Here is a 23,758-nt window from a genome sequence, read left to right on the forward strand (position 1 = left end):
ACACCATCCTCTTGCTAATTAGGTCCTAATATCCTCAGACATAGTCCTGCCTCCGTAAACCCCTTCTTCTCCACTGCTTCCTGTCTTAGGGTGGTGACTGGGGGACAAACTCAGGGATCCATGATCTCCCCACCTGCCTGGAGAGCAGGGTGGATCCAGCTGGCAGGTTCCGTATGCAGACAGACCCAGTGCATCTCTCACCGATGGAAAGTCTTATCTATTCTAGACTTCAAACCACCCGGGGAGGTCTGATGAAGTCCCCAATTGTTATTTGGGAGGAAAGAGGTGCTACAAGTTAGAAACGAAACACAGAAGTAGGATTTGGGGTACAGGGTTGAGGAAGGATGCTGAATTCCTTCCTCATATCATTTTGTTGGAGGAGCAGACCCTCAAACTCAAGGCTGCTAAGATGGTTTTTGGAACAGAGAGTAACAGAGAGTGCGTTAGACACCAACCTAGGCACCCCACCCATCAGGGATGGTTTGGAATTTGGAATTTCAGGAAGAGTAAGGAAGAATTTGGAGAAGAGGTTTGGGAGGAGGAAGCTTCAGCCACAGGGTGTGAGGGCCGGGGGAGCAGTAGGATGCTAGGAAGAAGCAAAGGGAATGGCAAGATGCTAGCTGATGTTTCCAGTGGCACCTACCTCGTCCTTTGCACACACTGCCCCACCCCATCCTCACTACTTTAGCCTAAGATCCTCTGGAGAGGCCAGGCCTGCATTTTTCAGTGTCCACAGATCACCCCAGAGGAAGTCACCTGGGGGCTCCTTAATCACACAGCCTCCTGGAGATGCAATCATGGTGTTTTCAGCCTCCTGTCCTAGGGGTGTTTCTTCCCAGGTCCCAAAGTAGCTACTTTCTCACTGAGCAGGCTTTAGGACCCAGGCCCCCAGCGTCCAGGCCACATCTAACAAATCCAAGTCTTCACAGATGGGCTGGGAAACTGCTCTCTTGAAAGGTCCCCAGGTGGTTCCCATGAACATTAGAACCAGGCCACTGAGCTAAGTCACGTCCTGAGGCTTCATGTTTGGCAGTAAGCTGGGGAGGGGGTCACACTGTGGCATCATTTGACGGCATCATTGATCTTGTGCAAACTGCTAAGAATAGCTTTGGTCCTCTAAAAACTTCCAACAGGGAAAGGATAGTCTGTGTCTCGTTTACCAGAACTGCTAGTCTCCTAAAATACTGGAAATGAAGGAATCTTCCAACTCACTGCAGTTCAATTGCTAAATTTTAAAGGACAGTGATGGTTAATTTCATGTGTCAACTGATGCCTGTGCCCACATATGCAGTTAAACATATTCTGGTTGTTTCTCTGATGGTGCTTTTTGGATTTTGCATTCAAGTCAGTGGACTTGGCGTAAAGTCTATTGTCCTTCAGTGGGCTCCACTTGTGCGTGGGCATCTTCTAATTCCCCTGAAGGCCTGAACAGAACGAACACTGATCTCCCCTGAGTGAGAGGGCATCCTGGCTGCAGACGGCCTTCAGACTCAGACTGCAGCTCTGCTCTGGGTGTCCGGCCTGCTGGCCTACCCTGCAGGCTTTAGACTTGCCAGCACCACAATCGAGTGAGCAATTCCCTAATATCAATCTCTCGCTCTCTCTCTCTCTCTCTCTCTATATATATATATATATATATATACACACACACATATAAATATATGTATAACACACACACACACACATATATATATAAAACCTGTGCATATATATATGCACACATTCTGTTGGTTCTGTTTCTCTGGGGAACTCTAATTCAAGATCCAGTGAGGTGTGAGAACTAACCCTGGGTCTAGAACCTAGGTCATTGCAGAGATATGAGTAATGGAGAGAATCCACGGTCCTTCTTGCCCTGAGAGCACTCGCTGCTGCCCTAGGAAGAGCGTCAAGCTGTATGTGTGTGTGTGTTTCCTGTGAGCCCCTTGGAGCCTGGGACCCACATGCCTTATTCATCTCTCATGTCACCGTTCCCAGCACTGAACCTGGGAGACAGTAAGTACTGAACAAGTGATTGAAGGAAAGCAAAAAAAAAAAAAAAAAAAAAAATCCTTCTCAGAGTCTCAATTATTTGGATACTTATGGAGACTTTCCAGATCCCCAGGAGGCAGGGCACAGACTGGTCCCCTGTTTACTCTCTACCTGCTGCAGAGACAGGGCTTCTCAGGTGGCACGAGTGCTAAAGAACCTAGCTGCCAATGCAGGAGATGCGAGAGATGCAGGTTTGGTCCCTGGGTTGGGAGGATCCCCTGGAGGAGGGCATGGCAGCCCACTCCAGTATTCTTGCCTGGAGAATCCCATGGAAGAGGAGCCTGGTGGGCTACAGTCCACAGGGTCACGTGGACTCACAAAAGAGTCAGACACAGCTGAGTGACGGAGCAGACATGCACGCATACACACAGTCCCCTAGATACTTTGGCAGAGAGGTACAAGGTTGGGGCGAGCATGCAGGTCCTGTGACAGGTTGGAAGCAATGATGGGGGTCCCAGGGTAACACAGTGCACACTGAAGCCTGGAAGGAAAGAGGGAGGCAAATGGGAGGGAAGCCCCTTGCAGCAAATGGCTTTTCTGTGGCCCACACTCTGCTAGGGACTCATGTACTGGCTCTGGCACGGGATCATCAGGCCCTTTAAATTAATGAAGAAGGGGTAGGGAGTAGAGACAGAGCTTAGGGACAAGGGCCCTAACCCAGCAGGGAAACAGGCCCCAGGAAGAGCCACTTTGTGTGCAGGAGGAGGGAGGCAGACGTTGGAATCCACGCCAGTGGCCACCTCCATCGCCTCCCGCTGGAACCAGAGGACGGGCACTGGGTGCTAGGCAGCAGGCTGGGGCCTCCGTGGTCTTGAGATGGGCTCTGCCCTCAGACACGCAGGTGGATGGGGAAGTGGCCGGATTTGGCTTCAGTTATGGAATTTTGCTTTCATCATCAGGTCTCTGGGCTACCTGTGCTGAGACACCACCTGTGCCCTCACCAAGCCCAATGCAGCATGTGTGGGCAGACAGTGGTGCGGGCTACACCCTTCACCCCACCCTGCATCTGCATGACCTGTGACCCCCCACCCCTCAGGGTGGAGACAGAATGGGGCTCCTGTCAACTGCTTTCAGCTCCAGTTGGAAAACTTCTCTTTTGGACAGCCTAGGCCTTGGGCTGGGTTGGTTCCCCCAGGCAGGGCTCTCTTGGAGATGCTGACCCATCTTCCGAGCCAATTGGATCTGCACTCTTGGTGGAAACCAAGCTGACAGCTGGCTCCTGCTGTAGCCCAGCCTCCCACTCCTCTTTCTAAAGCTCCCGAATATTCACTGGAAGGACTGACCCTGAAGCTCCAATACCTTGGCCACCTGATGTAAAGAACTGACTCACTGGAAAAGACCCTGATGCTGGGAAAGACTGAGAGCAGTAGGAGAAGCGGACGACAGAGGACGAGATGGCTAGATGGCATCATCGACTCAGTGGACATGAGTTTGGGCAAACTCCGGGATAGAGTGATGGACAGGGAAGCTTGGCATGCTGCAGTCCTTGGAGTTGCAGAGTTGGACACGACTGAGCGACTGAACAACAACAACGTGTCAAGGTGCCCTCCTGCTCCCGGCTGTTCTGAACAAGTCCTGGGTGCTTCCTATGAGCTGCCCCACCCGACACCAGCCCAGGATGGACCCCCACTGCACCCCAGGACTCCCAAATGTGGCTTATCTTAATAAAATCACAACGGAGTTTCCCCACTATGCTATTGATAACCAGTTGTCCACTAGGCTTGATTGTCTCTAAGCAGTTGGGGTAAACAATGGATACCCAACTCCCTAGGTAGAAGAGCAGCTCCTCATTCTTAGAAATCACTGTGTTCACCTCCCTGTTGTTCTATCAAAGAATATGCAAGCCGTGGGAGGCAGGCAGAAGGAGCTGTTTGCCAGATGCGCTCACTTAAGGAGTCCATCGATTTAAAAATTCAGATGGATGCGTTGGAAGTGGGTTCCCGACAGCAAAATGGAATTCTCCCTGGTCCCACTGCGTTAAGCATCAAGTTACAGATCTTCCCCAGGAGCGTGGACACTTCCAATAAAGCCAGCTTTGTGTGGGCAATGTAGGTAGTGGGGGCTCCATGACCAAGGGGGCCATCTCAACTCCCTGGGAGATAAATATGAGTCCTGGGCCAGCACCTGAGACCACCATGCTCCTCCTCCCTGGCTTCCCAATCAGCTAAGCGAGTCTGCACAGCCCGGTCATGCCCTGCCTGCCTGGCTCTCCAGATCACTGAGGACGACAGAGCCTGTCTCTTTCCTCAGGACCTCAGGTCTGTTCTTATGCCTGGTGCATAGTAAGTGCTCAGGAAACATTTCCCAGTAAAAACTGCCTTTCATGGACCAGGTGCTGGAAAATACCTTATGTATGTGATTTTTTTTTCTGGTATTGGTCTTGGCAATGGCTCCCCCTCTCTTTTATTTTTTTAAAAGTTGAAATACAGTTGATTTACATTGTTGTGTTCATTTCTGGCATAGAGCAATGTGATTTAGTGTGTATATATACACACACACACATATGGCTTCCCAGGTGGTACCCTGCTCAAGAATCTGCCTGCAATGCAGGAGACACAGTTTTGATCCCTGGGTCAGGAGGATCCCTTGAAGAAGGAAGTGGCAACCTGCTCCAGTATTGTTGCCTGGGAAATTCCATGGACAGGGTAGCCTGGTGGGCTACAGTCCATGGGGTTTTGAAGAGTCAGACTCGACTGAGCAAACACACACATACACACACACATACAATCTATCTATATATACACACACATATATACACACACCCATATGTGTGTGTATGTGTATATATACATACTTTCTTTTTTAAAGATTCTTTTCCATTGTAGGTTATTATAAGATATTGAATATATCAAGAGTTAAATTTTATTTTTAAATCTAACACAGATCTTGGAGGGAGAAATGCTATTATTTGCATTTTGTAGATGAGGGAGTAAGCTGGGATTTGAATTTGCTCCTTCTCAAGGCAAGTCTGGGGCTCCTCACATCACACTGGCCATGTTTCTGCTCTTTTACGTAAAGAACTTGAAGAAAGAGGCTGCCTGGAAGCTCCTGACTCCTGTGGCTGGGGAGTGGTGGAGGGGTGCTGAGCCTGGGGGGTCACAGCCCTTTCCTGACAGGGAGGGGCCAGACTCTAAAGGGGGCGGGGCCAGGCTCCAAGGGGGGCGGGGCCAGGCTCCAAGGGGGCGGGTCCAGCCTCTGGAGGCAGCATGGTGGGAGTCTGGGCATCTTCCCCAGTCAGGTCTGGCTCAGTCCTTGTGGGGTGCCCCTCACTTTGGGGGCTTCCTGAATCTCTGCCTGCTCTGCTGGGGCCTGGACTCAGGAAACCAGCCCAGCCTCGTCTGCAGGGGATTCCCTCCCACGTCCTCTGCTTCCTGCACACCCGCATAGGCAGGAGTGAAGAGCATGGGTCAGGAAAGGGGTGTTTCAGACAGAGCTTCCTGAGGGGCTGGGCAGTGAGCCTGGAGGGAGGCAGAGATCTGGGTTTCAGGTCCTTGTTCTGACTGTCTTTAGCCAGTGATGAAACCTCTCAAAACCTCAATTTCCCGATAGTAGAATAAAGACACTGCCACCTACTTCCTGGGGTGGTTGGGGGGTCAAACAAGATGATGAGCGAGTGCTGGGAAAGTGCCTCTTGGGCTTCTCTGGCGGCTCAGTGGTAAAGAATTCACCAGCCAACCCAGGAGACGGGGGTTTGATCCCTGGGTTGGGAAGGACCCCTAAAGAAGGAAATATGGAAACCCACTCCAGTATTCTTGCCTGAGAAATCCCAGGGACAGAGGAGCCTGGCAGGCTACAGTCCATGGGGTTGCGAAAGAGCTGGACACAACTGAGCAAGTGAACAACAAGAGCAATGCCTCTCAGCAGGGACACAGGGCTGCAGGACAGTGGTGGCAGGACCGGGTGGGCCTTGCATTGCACACCAAGTGGGCGAACACGAGGGTGAATCCCGGTCTCTTGAGAGACCTTCTGTAGAAACAGCTCTAGCTTGAAACACTGCAGGACATGTTTCCAAAGCGTGGGGATTTTGGCATCAGAGAAGTCGACTATTTTAAACTTCACAGTCGTCCAAAGAGAACGGAGGAGATGGTTTAGTGGAGGTCCTTTTTCCTCCACCAAGTCCCCTGCCTGCCTTCTTCACCACAGAGATCGTTTTTCAGAGCAGCCCTGGGTGACGCAGTGGCCAGCTTTCACGGCAATGCCCCGAGCAGTTCCTAGAAGCCCAGGAGAGTGACGACCGTGTGAGGACTTCTGAGATCCTAGAAATTTGGATTTGGCACCATAGATGCTGCATGGATGTCTTGTAAGATGCCAGCATGACCACCTGTGGGTGGTGCATGCGTGCATGCTAAGTTGCTTCAGTTGTGTCCCACTCCTTGCGACTGTAGCCCACCAGGCTCCTCTGTCCCTGGGACTCTGCAGGCAAGAATACTGGAGTGTGTTGTCATGCCCTCCTCCAGGGGATCTTCCCCACCCAGGGATCAAACCCACACCTCTTATGTCTCCTGCATCGCTTTACCACAAGCGCCACCTGGGAAGCCCCTGTGAGCAGTACCAAACCCCAAATGTCAAGAGATAAGCTGTCCAGGAAACTGGTGTGGCATTGCCAGCTGGACTGCAGGGCAGGAATGCTCAGGATTCGGCTCATGTGCTGCAGCCTGTTGCTGGGTAATCGTTGGACACGTACAGGCTTCCCCCACAACCTGAGGGGCAGACACAGGGCTTCTCCCCATGTCCCCTGATCCCACAGCACAGTGTAGAGCGTGGTGGTGAGGGGGAGCCCAGTAAACCTGAATGAATCATGACCGCCATAGCCACAGGCATTTGCTTGCTTGTACTTCTACTCTCTGGATGAAGGGTCAGGCCCACCAATGAAGTGACCTTTCTGAGGTTCCATGATGGGGGATCCCAGTGGTTCTTACCCTGGGGAGATTTATTTCTGCCAGAGGATGTTTGGCAACATCTGGGGACATTAATTAATCAACCAATTAATTTTAAAATTGATTAGTTAATTAATTAGGCTGCCCTGGGTCTTAGTTGTAGCATGTGGGATATAGTTCCCTGACCAGGAATTGAACCTGGGCCCCCTGCATTGGGAGTGCAGAGTTGTAGCCACTGGACCATCAGGGAAAGTATCTGGAGACAGTTTTGATTAGAGGCTACTGCTTCTAAAGAGTGGAAGCCAGAGATGCTGTAAACATCCTCCAAAACACAGGCATGACACCGTACGCCCCCTCCACCATCCAAAACTCTCCAGCCCCAAAGGTCAATAGTTCTGAGGTTGAGAAGCCTGGGTTAGAGGTAAAGAGAATGGTGTGTTTCAAGTCACCAAGTGCTTAAAGGGTCTGCAAGGTGGAGAGGACAGTAATCATTCAGGTGAGAGGCAGGATGTGAGGTTAATGAAGGCAACAGTAGAAGGTGAGACTGGAAAGATAGGTTGAAGGCAGAGAAAGGTCTTAGCAAATGACAAAGTTGTGCCTCATAGACAAGAAAACTGGATTTGCTAAATGGCCAGACTAGAGCTGGTTTCGCATGCTGTCCTCTGTCCACCTACCAAGCTGCCTCTTTCCTAATCAAGACAAGAAGAGAGGCATTGGGGGCTGAACAGCAGTCACACAGTGCAAGTCACATTTTAATCACCTACAGGACTCATTTGAGAGCCCACCAAACGCTGTAAACACGTTCATCATTGTTTTCCCTACTATACCATGTTATAGCTATTTATCTATTAGTCAATTTCCCTGCTAGACTGTAAGCTCCTTGAGGACAGGAATCATGCTTAATTATTGCTGTATCTTTGGTACCTTCCATGGTGCCTAGAAACAATAGGTACATAAAGCAGGATAGCTGCATCAGTGAAGCAACAGGAGAGGGTAAGTTGCCTTTCTGCGAGCTTGTTAGGACTGCGATAGGCTTCCTTGTTCCTCTTTTCTTCTTTTCCGGCTGCACTGGGTCTTTGTTGCAGTGCATGGCTTCTCTCTAGTTGCAGTCTGTGGGCTTAGTTGGCCTGTGGCACATGAGATCTTAGTTCCCCGACCAGGGATTGAACCTGCATCTCCTACACTGGAAGGCAGATTCTTAAGCACTGGACCACCAGGGAAGTCCCTCTTTTTTTAAATATAAGAAATACCATGGAAACATGTACATGCTACTCTAGCACGGAAACATATACACTACAATATATCAAATAAAGGGCCAGGGAATCTGCTGTATGACTCAAGGGAGCTCAAACGGGTGCTCTGCGACAACCTAGAGGGGTGGGATGGGGTGGGAGGTGGAAGGGAGGCTCATAACGGAGGGGACATATGTATTACCTATGGCTGATTAGTGTTGATGTATGGCAGAAACCAATACAGTATGTAAAACAATTATCCTTCAATTAAAAACCATGCTGCATCCTAGACATAGACTGGCTTACTTCACTCTGTATAATCGGCTCCAGTTTCATCCATCTCATCAGAACTGATTCAAATGAATTCTGCTGATGGACATCTTCAAATTTTAAAAAGAAATACATGCCCATTGTACAAATAAATGAAAAAAAAAAAACTATAGACAACCCAAAAGAATAAAATAATAATGATCCAACCCCTATGGTTCCCTATCCAGTGATAAATACATTAACATTTCAGTAGCTATGGCATCCTTTCTTAGGGTTATTTATTCATGAAATTCACACGCACATATTTTTTTAATTAAAATGGAATCACACTATATATGTTGCTCTGTAGCTTGCTTCTTCACTTAAAAATATATTGAAAACTAGTGCAAGAGCATGCCAGGGAATCTGTCTTAAAGTTGTGTTTGCATAGCAATCAACCGTTTTTATTTAGACTGCATCTTTGAAGAGGGGTAAATCTGTGTGAACATCTTTCCATGTCCATGAATATGCTTCCACGGCACCGAAAGACTGCAAACTACGTGACCGTACAGTCGCGCTATAACATTAAACCAGGCCTCAATCATTGCAATTTGAATGGCTTTTATATTTCTGCTATAACAACAATGCTGCAATAAATATCCTGTTAGCTAAATCTTCACACGCATCCCTCATTTTTTCCCTTAGTTTGAATTTCTAGGATAGAAATCGCTGGAACAAAAATTGCCTGTTTTACAGCTTTTGAAAAGTAGGGCCATGCTGCTTTCCAGAAAGGTTGTGCCGACATTCACTCCTATGAGCGGTGTGTGGAAAATGCCATGTTAGCTCTTCTTGAACAAAAGCTATCACGCCATCCAAGTAAACACCAAGACAAGCTATTTCAATCCCATCTATAGCATTTTGGTGCAGAGGAGCTGCCATTCTTATCTCATAGTCTACCAGTTGTATGCTCAGTTCTGGTGTGAGGAGCTGTGCAGTTGTGTGCACGCTTCTGAACACACACATGCGGTAACATGAACAGCCCAATACCTGGAACACGACAGAAACTTGACAAATGCTCCTGCCACCTCTGTCCATCACCACGGCTATGGCTATAGCCTTTATCATCTCTTATCTGAAAGGTTGTCTCCAGCCACCTGTTCTGGAAACCTATAAACCAATAACACCTCTGCCACAGTGATTCATCAAAAATGCAAGACAGACCATGTGATTCTCTCGCTTCAATGTCTTCAGTTGCTCCCTATAGTCCACATACTGAAGTCTGGACTCTATGGTAGGGCTTGAAAAGTTCCTTGACCTGCCCCTGAAGCCCTGCAGCTTCATCTCCCGTGGGTCTCCTACCCTTGCTCATGCTCCAGATGTGGGTCTCTAGTGGGTCTCTCAACAGGATTCAACCTTTTATTCCTCTGCAACTGGGAACAGGGCTATTCTCTCTTCCTAAAATATATTTATTTCCTTTGCGACACTGTTTGTTTGCAGAACTGTTTCCTGGAAAACCTAGTTAACTCTTTTTCTTTCTACCCCACCTAGATGATAATATCCTCTCCTGTAGTCCAAGAAAATCTTGCCCAGTCACTACTTATAAGATCTCCTTTTGTATTTATATTTGTTGCTTTCGTGTGTCTCTCCAATACTTTGGCCACCTGATGCAAAGCACTGACTCACTGGAAAAGACCCTGACGCTGGGAAAGATTGAAGGCGGGAGGAGATGGGGACGACAGAGGATGAGATGGTTGGATGGCGTCACCGACTCAATGGACATGAATTCGAGTAAACTCTGGGAGTTGGCGATGGACAAGGAGACCTGGTGTGCTGCAGTCCATGGGGTCACAAAGAATCAGACATGACTGAGCGACTGAACTGAACTGAACTGTGTATCTCACCAACTGGACCGTTAAGAATCAGAATCTTATTTTACTTTAGGTTAATATTCTCAACATTTGATATCAAAGTTGGCACACAGTAGATGCTTAATAAATGCTTCTTTTTAAGAAAAATATGTGTTTATTTATTTGGCTGCACCAGGTCTTAGCTGAAGTATGTGGAATCTTCAGTTGCAACGTGTGGGATCTAGCTTCCTGACCAGAGGTGAATCCAGGCCCCCTGCATTGGGAGCCTGGAGTCTTAGCCACCAAACCACCAGGGAAGTCCCAATAAACACTTATTGAATGAATGTACAAATAAAACGATAATGTCTTTCCATACTATTTTATTCCCTTCCTCCAGTCTGTGCATCTACATGGCTCCATCCAAAATAGTCTACTATAGTCACCAGCTAGAGTCATGACACTCTCTACTGTTCAGATTCATTCCATGAACTAATGATACATGGTATGCCTCCCTTCTTAGGACCCAGCAGAAATGACAGGACCAAGTGCTCTGCCAGCATCTGTACCTTCAGGAGGAGATGCTAGAAGGGGTGAAGAGAACAAGCTCTAATTCTGTCACCAGAGGCAGGGTTGGAGGGGGAGCTGGGCTGAGCCTGGCTTCACCCATTGGTAACGGGAAGCCCCAAGTTGTGTGTGGAAGGGAGGACGGAATGTCTGAAACTGGAAACAGGAGTCCCAGTGGAGGGAAGAGATGGTGGGGGATTAGGAGAGGGAAGATAGGCAGGAAGCACAGAGAGAGAGACAGGGAGGGTCTCACATTCAAAGAAAAACAGGAAAGGACAGCAGACGAGAAGAAAAAAAGAAAAAATGAGGAAGCAGCACAAACACAAAGCTAGCGTGGGTGTGTGCACCGCGATTGTGTAAGAACAATGTCTTTTGCTGAACGTATTTGAGAAGTGCAGTGCGGGAGAGAGCCTCAGCTTTTTACCCAATGTAATTAATTACTCCGTGGCTTTAAATAAAAACCTGCTATTCGTGGGGAAGCCTGACAGGGTTTCTTTTAACTTAATGTTTGCTGAACCATCCCTTCTATCTCACTTACCTGATGTGGAACATATGCTGGGATCAGAATGACAGAGGATAAATCACCAGATTTGCTTGGCTTCTTTGAAAAATGAATTTGGGGGCTGAGATTTCTCATCAGTATATATCTTCCTGGAGCAGCCTCTTGACAGGGCATCAAGCTTGGGGGATGTCCTGCACAAAGGTAAGTGGGTACCCAGAAGTGCCCAGATTCCCACATCTGGCATCATATCCATCACCTTGGACACAGACCAGGCCACCTGCGCTCGGCTGGCAGGTGTTTCCAGGGTGCTCTTTGAGAGTCTGCTGAAAGCCTGCTGAACTCTCAGGCATGGGACACAATTGAGGTCTTCATATAAATTCAACAAATACATAACGGAGCTTTGAATATGCACCCAAAACGTGTTACAGCAGGGAGGCTGGGTGGTAATGTTGGTCATGGGAGGGCTTGGGCCAGAAAGTCGGGTGAGTCTGGATCCCAGTTTCGCTCCTGGTGGCCATGAGTGTGCCTCAGTCTCTTCATCTGTAAAATGGGGACAAAGCAGCCTTAAGGCTTAGTTTGTTGAGTTAGCCTCAACAACGTCAGTCCTTTTCTCCCCCATTCTTACTGCTGGGTTTCAGTGAGATAAAGTTCCAGCACAAGGCCTGCCTATCTCAGAGACTAAATAAAAATTCCTTTCCCGTCTCTAGAGATGGCAAGGGCTCCCATGCCCCTGGGTGAAATAGGGGGAGGGTTTGGGAGCTATTTTTAACTCTGGGTGTTTTGGACCAGGTGGAAGGGGGTTGTGGACACATGTGTGGTGTGGGCGGAAGTGGGGGTGCTGTTTCCCCAGGGCTTACTCTAGGCGTGTTCCACTCGCTGACCAGGAGATGCGGAAGAGACACGCTCTATGCCAGCACGTGGGTTCCTGACTTTTCAGCTGAATGTGCGCGTGATGTTGGACAAACCATCTAATCTCTCTGGCCACTGGTTTCTTCACCTCTGCAGTGGGGAGGTGACTTGGACTAGATGTCTTTTAAGTTGTTTCTCAGCATTCCTTTTCAGAAGATCAAGTCATGTGTACTTATTATAGAAAGCATGGAGAATACATCAAAGTGTAAACAAGATAATTAAAAACACCTATTATTCCACCACTCAGAGGAAAGCATTGTTAATATTTTGGTGGAGTCTGCTTCCTCATTATATAGTGTATTGCAGAGTGAAATCAAACAATTTTGTAACATGCTTTTCCTCCCCCTTAATGTTAAATTATCATAAGCATTCTCCCTGTGTCATTAAAATATTATTTGGACCTCATTTTTAAGGTTTCTTCTGACACTAAAATTCTGTGAAGAATGGGGCTCATCTCCTTTCCTAATGAAAACATTTGTTCTTCCACAGCAGCAGGAATCACATGTAGGAAGGTGACCTTGAAGGTGCCTCTATTCCCTTTGGCCTGTGCGTCATGCAAGGGCACCAGAGGGCTCCACGGACCACCCGGACCACCTGCTTTCATTTACAACCTCAGCTCTGGAGAAGAAAAGGAAATCGTGGAGCTCTTTTGATGAGCCACCAACAAATGATGAAGCTTAAAAAAAAAGAATATCATCTTGAATTTGACGTTGTAGAGGGTTAGTAGATGGAGAAGGAAATGGCAAACCACTCCAGTACTCCTGCCTGGAAAATTCCATGGATGGAGGAGCCTGGTAGGCTACAGTCCATGGGGTTGCAAAGAGTAGGAAGTGACTGAGCGACTTCACTTTCTTTCTTTCTATAGTTCCTTTTGGAGAAGGCAATGGCAAACCGCTCCAGTGTTCTTGCCTGGAGAATCCCATGGACAGAGGGGCCTGGTGAGCTACAGTCTATGGGTTTGCAAAGAGTCTGAAACAACTAAGCTACACACACTCACACACACAGAGAGAAGTCTAAAATCAAGGTGTCAGCAAGGCCATGGCTCTTCTGAACCTTGTAAGGGAGACTCCTCCCCTGATTCTCCCTGGTTTCTAGTATTTATGGGTGATCTTTTGCATTTCTTAGCTTGTAGAGACGTTGCTCCAATCTCTGCCTCTGTCCTCACATGCCATCTTCTCCCCGTAGGCTATTCTACTGCAGTTTGGCTCCCTCTTAACTAGTTTTGTCTGTAACAACCCTATTTCAAACTAAAAGGTTACATCTTGAAATACTGGGGGTTAGGAGGACAATCCCATGGATGGAGGAGCCTGCTAGGCTGCAGTCCATGGGGTCACTAGGAGTCGGACCCGATTGAGCGACGTCACTTTCACTTTTCAATTTCATGCATTGGAAAAGGAAATGGCAACCCACTCCAGTGTTCTTGCCTGGAGAATCCCTGGGACAGGGGAGCCTGGTGGGCTGCCGTCTATGGGGATGCACAGGGTTGGACACGATTGAAGCGACTTAGCAGCAGCAGCAGCAGGACTTCAGCCTATTTTGTTTTGGGAGAAACAACTAAACACAGTCCAAAAAAAGCCAGCCATGATGGGTTATACCAACGGGATAGAAACCAAATAAAAGAATTCCCAGTGTTTAAAGATGGGGCTTCCCTGGTGGCTCAGACAGTAAAGAATCTGCCTGCAATGCAGGAGACCTGGGTTTGATCCCTGGGTCGGGAAGATCACCTGGAGAAGAAAACGGCAATCCACTCCAGTATCTTACCTGGAGAATCCCATGGACAGAGGAGCCTGGCAGCCTACAGTCGATGGGGATGCAAGAGTCAGACATGACTGAGTGACTAACACTTAACACTTAAAGATGGAAGAAGGTGAGCAATAAAAGGGCATTGGATTATAACCCAAAGTATAAAATAAATATCCATACTGATGATGTGGATGCAGTTCAGTTCAGTTCAGTCACTCAATCGTGTCTGACTCTTTGCAACCCCATGAATTGCAGCACGCCAGGCCTCCCTGTCCATCACCATCTCCCGGAGTTCACTCAGATTCATGTCCATCGAGTCAGTGATGCCATCCAGCCATCTCATCCTCAGTCGTCCCCTTCTCCTCCTGCCCCCAGTCTCTCCCAGCATCAGAGTCTTTTCCAATGAGTCAAGTCTTCGCATGAGGTGGCCAAAGTACTGGAGTTTCAGCTTTAGCATCATTCCTTTCAAAGAAATCCCAGGGCTGATCTCCTTCAGAATGGACTGGTTGGATCTCCTTGCAGTCCAAGGGACCCTCAAGAGTCTTCTCCAACACCGCACTTCAAAAGCATCAATTCTTCGGTGCTCAGCCTTCTTCACTGTTCAACTCTCACATCCATACATGACCACAGGAAAAACCATAGCCTTGACTAGATGGACCTTAGTCGGCAAAGTAATGTCTCTGCTTTTGAATATACTATCTAGGTTGGTCATAACTTTTCTTCCAAGGAGTAAGTGTCTTTTAATTTCATGGCTGCAATCACCATCTGCAGTGACCCCAGAGCCCCAAAAAATAAAGTCAGCCACTGTTTCCACTGTTTCCCTTGTTTCCCCATTTATTTCCCATGAAGTGATGGGACTGGATGCCATGATGTTCGTTTTCTGAATGTTGAGCTTTAGGCCAACTTTTTCACTCTCCTCTTTCACTTTCATCAAGAGGCTTTTTAGTTCCTCTTCACTTTCTGCCATAAGGGTGGTGTCATCTGCATATCTGAGGTTATTGATATTTCTCCCGGCAATCTTGATTCCAGCTTGTGCTTCATCCAGCTCAGCATTCCTCATGATGTACTCTGCATATAAGTTAAATAAGCAGAGTGACAATATACAGCCTTGACGTACTCCTTTTCCTATTTGGAACTAGTCTGTTTTCCATGTCCAGTTCTCACTGTTGCTTCCTGACCTGCATACAGATTTCTCAAGAGACAGGCCAGGTGATCTGGTATTCCCATCCCTTTCAGAATTTTCCACAGTTTATTTTGATCCACACAGTCAAAGGCTTTGGCATAGTCAATAAAGCAGAAACAGATGTTTTTCTGGAACTCTCTTGCTTTTTCAATGATCCAGTGGATGTTGACAATTTGATCTCTGGTTCCTCTGCCTTTTCTAAAACCAGCTTGAACATCAGGGAGTTCATGGTTCACGTATTGCTGAAGTCTGGCTTGGAGAATTTTGAGCATCACTCTACTAGCATGTGAGACGAGTGCAACTGTGCGGTAGTTTGAGCATGCTTTGGCATTGCCCTTCTTCGAGGAGTGGTGGCTGCGCAGGCACAGGAGGGCCTAGAGGAGCTATCCCACGTTGAAGGTCAGGAACGGTGGCAGTAAGGAGACACCCCTCATCCAAGGTGGATGCAGTATGCACTTATAAGTCAGTGATTGAATAGATAAGTAGAGCAAATAAACAGAGAGAATGATAAATTTCAATGCTACGGAATTCCAAATAGTGTGTGTAGGTACACTGCCCTTGAGATGGTGGAGAATAACTGCCCACTTCTTAACTGTGGGCTGCACGTAGTGATGTCCTTCTGAAGCAATATGAAAAGTGGGGGAAAAGAGAGTAACTTTAACTGGAGAACCCTGACGAACACGACCTCAGCCAGGTGATCAAAGTTTTGCTCCAGCGTGACAAGTCATGTTGATAGATTGTACCCTTAATACGATGTGACGAAAGTGGCCCTTTACCTTTGAGGTCGTCCCCCAAACCAATGATCCCTGTCTAAATCATGAGGAAACATGAGACAAATTCCAACCAAAGAACATCTTACAAGATTCCTGACCAGGACTCTTCAAAACTGGCAAGATCCTTGAAAACAAATGAAATCTGATAAAGTGCCACAGTTAAGAGCAGACCAAGGAAGACAAAACTGCTAAATGGAACGTGGCATCCTGGATGGGAGGCTGAGACAGAAAAGAGCATTGAGTAAAAACTAAGGACATCTAAATAAAATATGGACTTAATAATAATGGGTCAATATTGATTGCTTAATTACAACAAGTGCACGTACTATGGAAGACATTAACAGTGGAGGAAATGGGGTGTGGTACATGTGGGGACTCTGTACTAATTTATAATCTTTCTGTAAATTTAAAACAGTTCTTAAATAAAAAGTTCACTTAAAAATGCTACTCTGGGACTTCCCTGGTAGTCCAGTGGCTAAGACTCCGTGCTCCCAGGGCGCCTGGGTTTGATCCCTGATCAGGAACTAGATCCTGTATGCCTCAACTAAGAGCGTACATGTCAAAACAAAGATTGAAGATTCTGCAAGCCGCAACTAAGACCCGGAGCAAGCTAAATGAAGAAAGAAATATATTTTTTCAAATGGTACTCCTAGGATAATAACATTAACTGGAGATAGCTTCATGCTAGGGTACACAAACTGACGAGTGGCCACTAGGCTGGGTATCAGTCTTAACTGACTTGCTACGTGTGCAGTCACTGTCCCTCCAAGCTAGGTGTTCTTGCACAATAAACAGCTTGGGTGGTAGTCCTAAAGTCAGAATTGTACTCTATTGCCAGTTTTCTTAGAGCTTGTCTTGCATCTGAACAGAGTACTAATTTGTACTAGAAATAAGAGGAGTCAGTTTCATCATAAATGGAAATACTACAGGGCATCACCTATGAGTTTCTGGGAGAAATCTCATGAACCACCCCGGGCCTGTGTATTCCTTTCCAAGAAGCACTGACTTTCAATGGACAATGATAGCTCCAGTTTTCTGCCTGTTTGAAGGTAGAAAATCCAGGAGTGTCGAGAGGTGTTCTTAATTACATTTTGCTCACAGAGATAGAGGAGAGGGAGAGGCTTACACTGAAGCCTCCTGAACCCCCATGGGGGTAAAAAGGTATGGAAAGCATGGGGGCAGCGGAGAGGGACAGTAGGACGTTCCAGCCGAGCACTCCCCTCGGAGACTTGTTTTCTGTTATTTACGTGTGATCTGGTGACAGTTGGACAGGTGGCTCTCTGTAAGAGAATGTCTTTCTAAAGCAGAAACAAGCATCTCGAGTTAGGCACGATGAGTCTGATGTTAATTTTCTGCTTTTCATCCTAACGAAGTAACACACTGAGACGTTTCTTTCAAGGCTGCCTCCACGCTGGTCAGAGGTCCTGTTAGTTCCTCCTAGTCCACCAAGTGCCCCGTGGTGTGAAGTGCTCGGGGGTGTGAGGAGGACCTTCTTGAGGGGCCTTCTTTCTAAAGAGCAAGACAGCCCAGACTGTCACCATCTCAATGCCAGGCACGGGCCATAACATAAAGTCAACACTGCTGACCAAAACGCCTACAGACTACGGTTAGACTGGAATATGCATTAGAAAGCAATCTGGCATCAATGTGGCCATCCCGAGCGGCTTAGTGGTAAAGAATCCACTTGCCAAGCAGGAGACTTGAGTTCGATCCCTGGGTCGGGAAGATTCCCTGAAGAAGGAAATGGCAACCCACTCTAGTATTCTTGCCTGGAAAATTCCATGGACAGAGGAGCCTGGTGGGTTAAATCCACAGGGTCGAAAAGTCAGGCATGACTTAGCCACTAAACAACAACAGTCAGCAGTCAAAATAATCTTCACACCCTCTGATATAGTAATCTCACTTTTGTGAATCTGTTCTCAGAAAATAATCCTAGATACCAAAAAAAATTAAAAGTATAAAAGCAAAAACAGCCTACATATTTAACCACTGAGATAGGATTAAATAAATTATGGTTTATAGAATTGATGGAATGTTATGAAACCCTTGAAACAATTATTGATGAGAATTACATAATGCGCAAATTGCAGATGATAACTATGGTAAGTGAAAAAAAGAAAATACGCAAAATATAAGCGAAGATAATTACTACTATGTTAAAATATGCATAGGAAAACGACTCAAAGGAAATTCACCAAAATGTTAATAGAGTTTGCATTAGATGGGTGGGATGGGAGTTGATTTTTTTTTTCTTTTCTCTAGTTTCTAGACTTTCTATGATGTGATAATATTACATCCTAATGGAAGTAATTATTTCAAAAATATGTCAAGTCCTATCCCCCAATGCATACGAATAGTAGAGTGGGGTTCCATAGTATGTGTAGAAAGATATAATAATGGTTATTGATTATAAAAGAACCTTAATAAAAATAACATAAAAGGGAACACACACTGCCTGGGAAAGAATGATATGGTGATTTCCTAACATGGACATACTGACTTCCTCCCGGATCAGTTTGGGGAACCCTTTTTTATCAAAGTGATTGGCATCTTATCAATCTAAGCTACTTGGGAAGCTGGCCAACTCTAGGTTTGTATGCTGTTCACAGTTGGGCATCTACAGAGCAAATGCCCTGCCCACCCCTGAGCCACAGCTGCCCTCCCCGGGGCTCCCTGGGCTGAGGCAATGGAGCCCTGGACAGGCTGGTTCTGCTTGCAGGGTACCTTGGATGAAGCCTTCACGTGATTTCTTTTTTTCTTTTTCAAGATGTTAACAGGGTCTGGTGGCTCCTCGGTAAAGGATCTGCCCGTAATGCAGGGGATGCAGGTTCAGTCCCTGGGTCAGGAAGATCCCCTGGAGGAGGGCATGGCAGCCATTCCAGTATTCTTGCCTGGAGAATCCCTCGGACAGAGGAGTTTGGTGGGCTACAGTCCACAGCATTGCCAAGAGTCAGACAGGACAGAAGCGACTGAGCAGGCTCTCATGCAGGGCTCTGCCTGATTCTCTCCCCGTCTCTTCTTTTGGTGATTTATTTATCTGTTTTTGGCTGTGCTGGGTCTTCACTGCTGCCTGGGCTTTGTGTAGTCGCCATGTGGGGGGCGTGTGGGGGGACTCTCTAGTTGGAGTACCTGGTCTTCCCACTGGGGTAGCTTCTCTCATTGTGGCCCCCGGGCTCTAGAACATAGGCTCAGTAGTTGTGGCTCACAGGCTTAGCTGCCCCATGGCAGGTGGGCTCTTCCTGGACTAGGGATCGAACCTATGTCTCCTGCATTGGCAGGCAGATTCTTTACCACTGGGCCACCACTGTGCCTCCTCACTTGATTCCTTACCTGGGCCAAAGCCCTTAGGGAAGCCAGTGTGAAGGAGGGCCAGGAATGGGGCTGGTCTTTCCAAATGAGCAATCAGTAGCAGCATGGCCGTGGGGGACCTGGGGGAGAAGCAATGTCTCTCTGCAGCCCCTTATCTGCAGTTAGAGGAAATCTTGGTCGACGGAGTAGGGTGGGTTTGGGGCACCTGCCTGCATCATAGTAAGGAAAGCCAGCACAGGGGGCCAGCTACATTATCGGTGAAAAGATGGACCAGATGTAATTTTAGCTGAGCCAGGGGCCACTCTCAGGAGGGAACAGGGGCTAGAATGAATGGCAGAATGATGAAGTGATGGGGCCAATCCGCCCTCACGTGGGTGGGTTTTGTCCTCCCCATTGTACATGTTCTCAGGATTCTCTTTGATTTGCAATGTGTGGGCCACAGGAAACAGCCCACTTTCTGTGTGTGGAGCTGGCACGATTAATCATATCACACTATGGCCCCGTGTGTCTGTTGATTTCACATAATTCAAATCCTTGCCAAACGCTAAGAACAATAAGCTCAAACCAACCCCACCCAAGTCAACATAAACACACCCAAACACACAGCAGAACTTTTCATCACATTGTTTTCCTTCCTGCAGCTAAGGAAGGGAGACCTAAATTTTCATGCCAATTTCTAGCATCTTCTTTTCATGTTTCTCACCAGAGGAAAAAAAGACTGTTTTTTTTTTTTTTTTCCTGGAAAGATAAATTTTTAATGAATGTAAATGTTCTTTCAGCTCCTTAGTTGCGCGGCAGAGATGGTACAGTTTGGACAGCCAGTTTCAGGAGCACAATACTTGCTTCTTGTTATTTCTTTTTCTTTTCACCACCCAGTGAAGCATAGACACTCTCCGCCTGGGCCTTTGTTTCCAGGCCTGCCATCCCGTCAGCTGGCGGAGACAGCTTGCCTTGGAAGGGAGCGCTCCTGATGAACTGGCCTCTCCGGATTGCCTGCTGACAATGGCAGCACGTCTATTCTGACACATCCACTCTTCACCCTGCTTCCTCTTGGCATTTATCCAGTTTTACTTATTGATTAACTATCTACTCTGTGCCAGGAACTGTTCCACTTCACTCTCCTAACAACCCTAGAATATAGCTACAAGTATCATCACATCAGCGTCCCCATTTTACAGATGGGGAAACAGAAGCCTGAGAGATCAAGACTTGCCACAGCTGGTGTGTGACAAACCTGGCAGCCTGGCCCCAGAGCCCATGCTGCTGCTGCTAAGTCACTTCAGTCGTGTCCGACTCTGTGCGACCCCATAGACGGCAGCCCACCAGGCTCCCCTGTCCATGGGATCTTCCAGGCAAGAGTACTGGAGTGGGTTGCCATTGCCTGCCAGAGCCCATACTCTTAGCCCAAACAATACTCCACCTCCCCTGACACCTGCTGGTCACTGAGGATGTAGAGAATGGCGAATGGAGTTGAGGTGGGAAAAAGGTGAGGATGGGTCAGTTGCTGATTTCTCAGTTAGAAAAATAATTTCTAACCATTTCTTTTCTATTCCCACAGACACTGCCTCCCAGGGCTTATCTGCAGGTCCCAGTTCTTTCAAGTTCATCTTGGTCTCTCTGGGCTTGCAGGTCTCCTGGCTGAGGCATGATTCTTCTCACTGTGCTGACTCAGAGGGGACAGACTGTATCCTGCCTGCAGACTGTATACTGTCTGCAGTCATTGGCTTTGAGACTGAGACTCCTATCCTTGCTTCCTCTGTCTGCTTCCAACCAGTAGCTCTGCAGAGTGCAAACACACCTCTCAGAGAGGTCAAGGAAGCAGCATGGACATCTCTTGGGGTATCAGGATGGACGGAAATCTGCGGTGTGAAGCTCACCTTGGAGATGCCTGCTTTAAGGATCCAGGCTGAACCATACTGTGAGAGTTTGCACGGTTCTTGGGTTAAAAGCCAGCGTTAGCCTCATCAGACACATCATCACCACTTCTCCACATGATCAACCACAAAGGCCTTACACTCATGATCAGAGAAACTGACTGTTTTGATCTGTAGATGGTCAGAGTTCAATCTGCTGTCGTTCAGGTACATTGTATCGGCAGTATCATAAGAAGAGGATGAGGGAAGTACGGGACTGTTTTGAAGATTTCAGTTCCCACATCATGACCTCCACTGGTAGAAAATCAGAATTCTAAATAATTGCCATCATCAAAGGGTGACATCTGGGGGGCTCGCCTGGTGGTCCAGTGGTTAAGAATCCACCCTCCAGTGCAGGGGATGTGGGTTTGATCCCTGGTTGGGGAACGGAGATGCCACATGCCTCAAGGGCGACTAAGCCTGTGCCTCGCAATTACTGAGCCAGTGTGCTCTTAAGCCTGCTCAGCACAACTAGAGAGAACCCTGTGCACTGCAAGGAGGAACCCACATGCCCGAAACTAACACCCGAGGAAGCCAAATAAATAAATAGTTAACAATATATATATATATTTTTAAAAAGGGTGATATCTATTCAGCACCCTGAATAGATATGTGAGCTTAGGCACCCTGCCCAGAAATTTAAATCGCTTTCTTTGATCTGATGTTCGGGTTGTCACCCCCAACCCCCGCCCCACTCCATGTCCTGTGCATACCTCCGGCAAGTGATGAGTCTGTGGTACAGGCGTCTGTCTCTCCAACGTGACCGTGAACCCTTTTGGGTCAAAGACTACTCTTCATCACCTTTGCATCTCTAGCGCCTAGTAGCCGGGGCATACAGAAGGCACTTAATGTGGGTTTGTCAAATGTTGATGACAGACATAGTTTATGGAGAAATGAGACATTTCCACCGCCAAACCTGCAAGCCTACCACATGAGCATTCATCTTTTCCTTCTTCCCTCCTCTCTCATTTGGTGTCCCTCATGACAGAAGCTAGTCCTTCACCATGGGCTCTGTGTCCATCTGCCCCTGCCTTGGCAAGGACTCCTCAGCTACTGCTTCTAATTTTTTGCATCCTAAAGCCCTTTTGCATCCTGAATGGTCTTCTCAGGACCATTCTCACTAGGCAAAAAAGCAAACAAATTCCTACTCAAGTACCACCTGCTCTTGAAATCTCCCTTAGACCCCACACCTTATTCTGGCTGTCATCCCCTTTCTCTTTGCATCCTTCTTAGGACAACTGGAAAAAGTCACCTACACACACTGGCTCCATTTCATCTCCTCCCATTCACTCTCAAGCCATCCTCTTCTGGTTTCTACCCTACGGTTACAAAAGCTCATTCTTGTCAAGACGAGTTCCAGATTTGGGGTCCATCTGCCTTCTGTCTCCATCCTCCGGGAGCTGCAGGAAACGTTGCACACGGCTGCCTCCTCCCAACTTCTCTGAATATGATTCCCCTCAGTCCAGGTGACGGGCTCTCTGCTGTTCCCGCCCATCCCTCTCTTTCACCTTCTTCTCGGCCTCCCTGGCAGGTCCTGTTTCATAAACATGGACCCTGACCTTGACCTTTCCTTTCTGTGCTGTCCTTTCTTTAATAATCTCACCAGTTCCATCATATATGGTAGACAATTCCCGTGTCGACATTTCCAGCCCAAACATTCCCACTGTATCCAGCTGCCTACTTGATACCCTTCCCTTGAATATCTCTCAGCCATTTCAGACTGACCCCGTTCCAAACCCCAACCTCTTTAATCACATTCCTTTGCAGAGACCATATCCTTTTCTAGTTTTCTCTATCTTAGTAACTAAAGTCTCTTGTCCCTCTAGTTACCCAGGCTGAAACTCTGAGCCCCATCTGTAATTCCCCACTCTGTGTGGTCTTCTCGCTGACCCCATGGGTTTGTTCCCTTGTTTCTGGTTCACTTGGCTCTCCTCTCTCAATCTGAGATGACCAGGCATTGCACTGGACAGATGCTACTAAATTAAAGAGACTGGGTCCACATACTTGGGAAATATATGTTGGATGATGAATGGATACAAGGATGGGTGACTAGTCAAAGGAAAGGCAGAGTCTTAGATTCTCAATCAAAAGTCACAGCCTCATAGTTTTCACTGAAAGAGGCTTGTCCCTGATTAGTTTGGTGCCACTGGTCAGGGAACTCAATCTTGGTAAGATTCGGTTTCCTGATCTAGCAAATGAAACTAGTGGCACCTATCACACGGCGCTATTGCAAGTTTTCAATATGCATAACGCCTAGCACATCAGTGCTCAATACTTCATCAAACGATAACACACTCTAATACAAACAATACCACCATTTGATCAATTTTTTTTTCTGATTGTTTTGGCAGGTGTTCCACACAGCCTGAGGTAAACCTAAACAGCATATGAACGGATGAATAAATAATGTGAACACATCACCACCAATGAGTCAGAGGAAAGAGTGATTTCAGCCCTGAGCCCAGATGTGGTGAGAACACCACTGGCTCGGACGCGGGTCAGCGTGCCCTTTGATCGTCCCTGTCCCAGTCTCTCCTGCTGGTCGGGGCTCTGCTGCTGTCTCACATCCCCCCTCCTGCTCCCGGAAGAGTCAATGATGGATGGGGACATCATAAACAAGAATAATGCC

The 23,758-nt window shown here is 47.4% G+C and overlaps 1 protein-coding gene and 1 non-coding gene across 3 annotated transcripts in view; both read right to left on the reverse strand.

Moving 5' to 3' along the window:
* KIRREL3 (kirre like nephrin family adhesion molecule 3) overlaps positions 1-23,758 on the reverse strand; it is a 610,621-nt gene that overhangs the window by 365,403 nt on the left and 221,460 nt on the right. The window lies entirely within an intron of this gene.
* TRNAG-CCC (transfer RNA glycine (anticodon CCC)) lies at positions 7,083-7,155 on the reverse strand. Its single transcript has one exon. It is a non-coding gene; the product is annotated as a tRNA-Gly (tRNA).

This window comes from Ovis aries, chromosome 21, assembly GCF_016772045.2.
Source record: "Ovis aries strain OAR_USU_Benz2616 breed Rambouillet chromosome 21, ARS-UI_Ramb_v3.0, whole genome shotgun sequence".
Classification (NCBI taxonomy): Eukaryota; Metazoa; Chordata; class Mammalia; order Artiodactyla; family Bovidae; genus Ovis; species Ovis aries.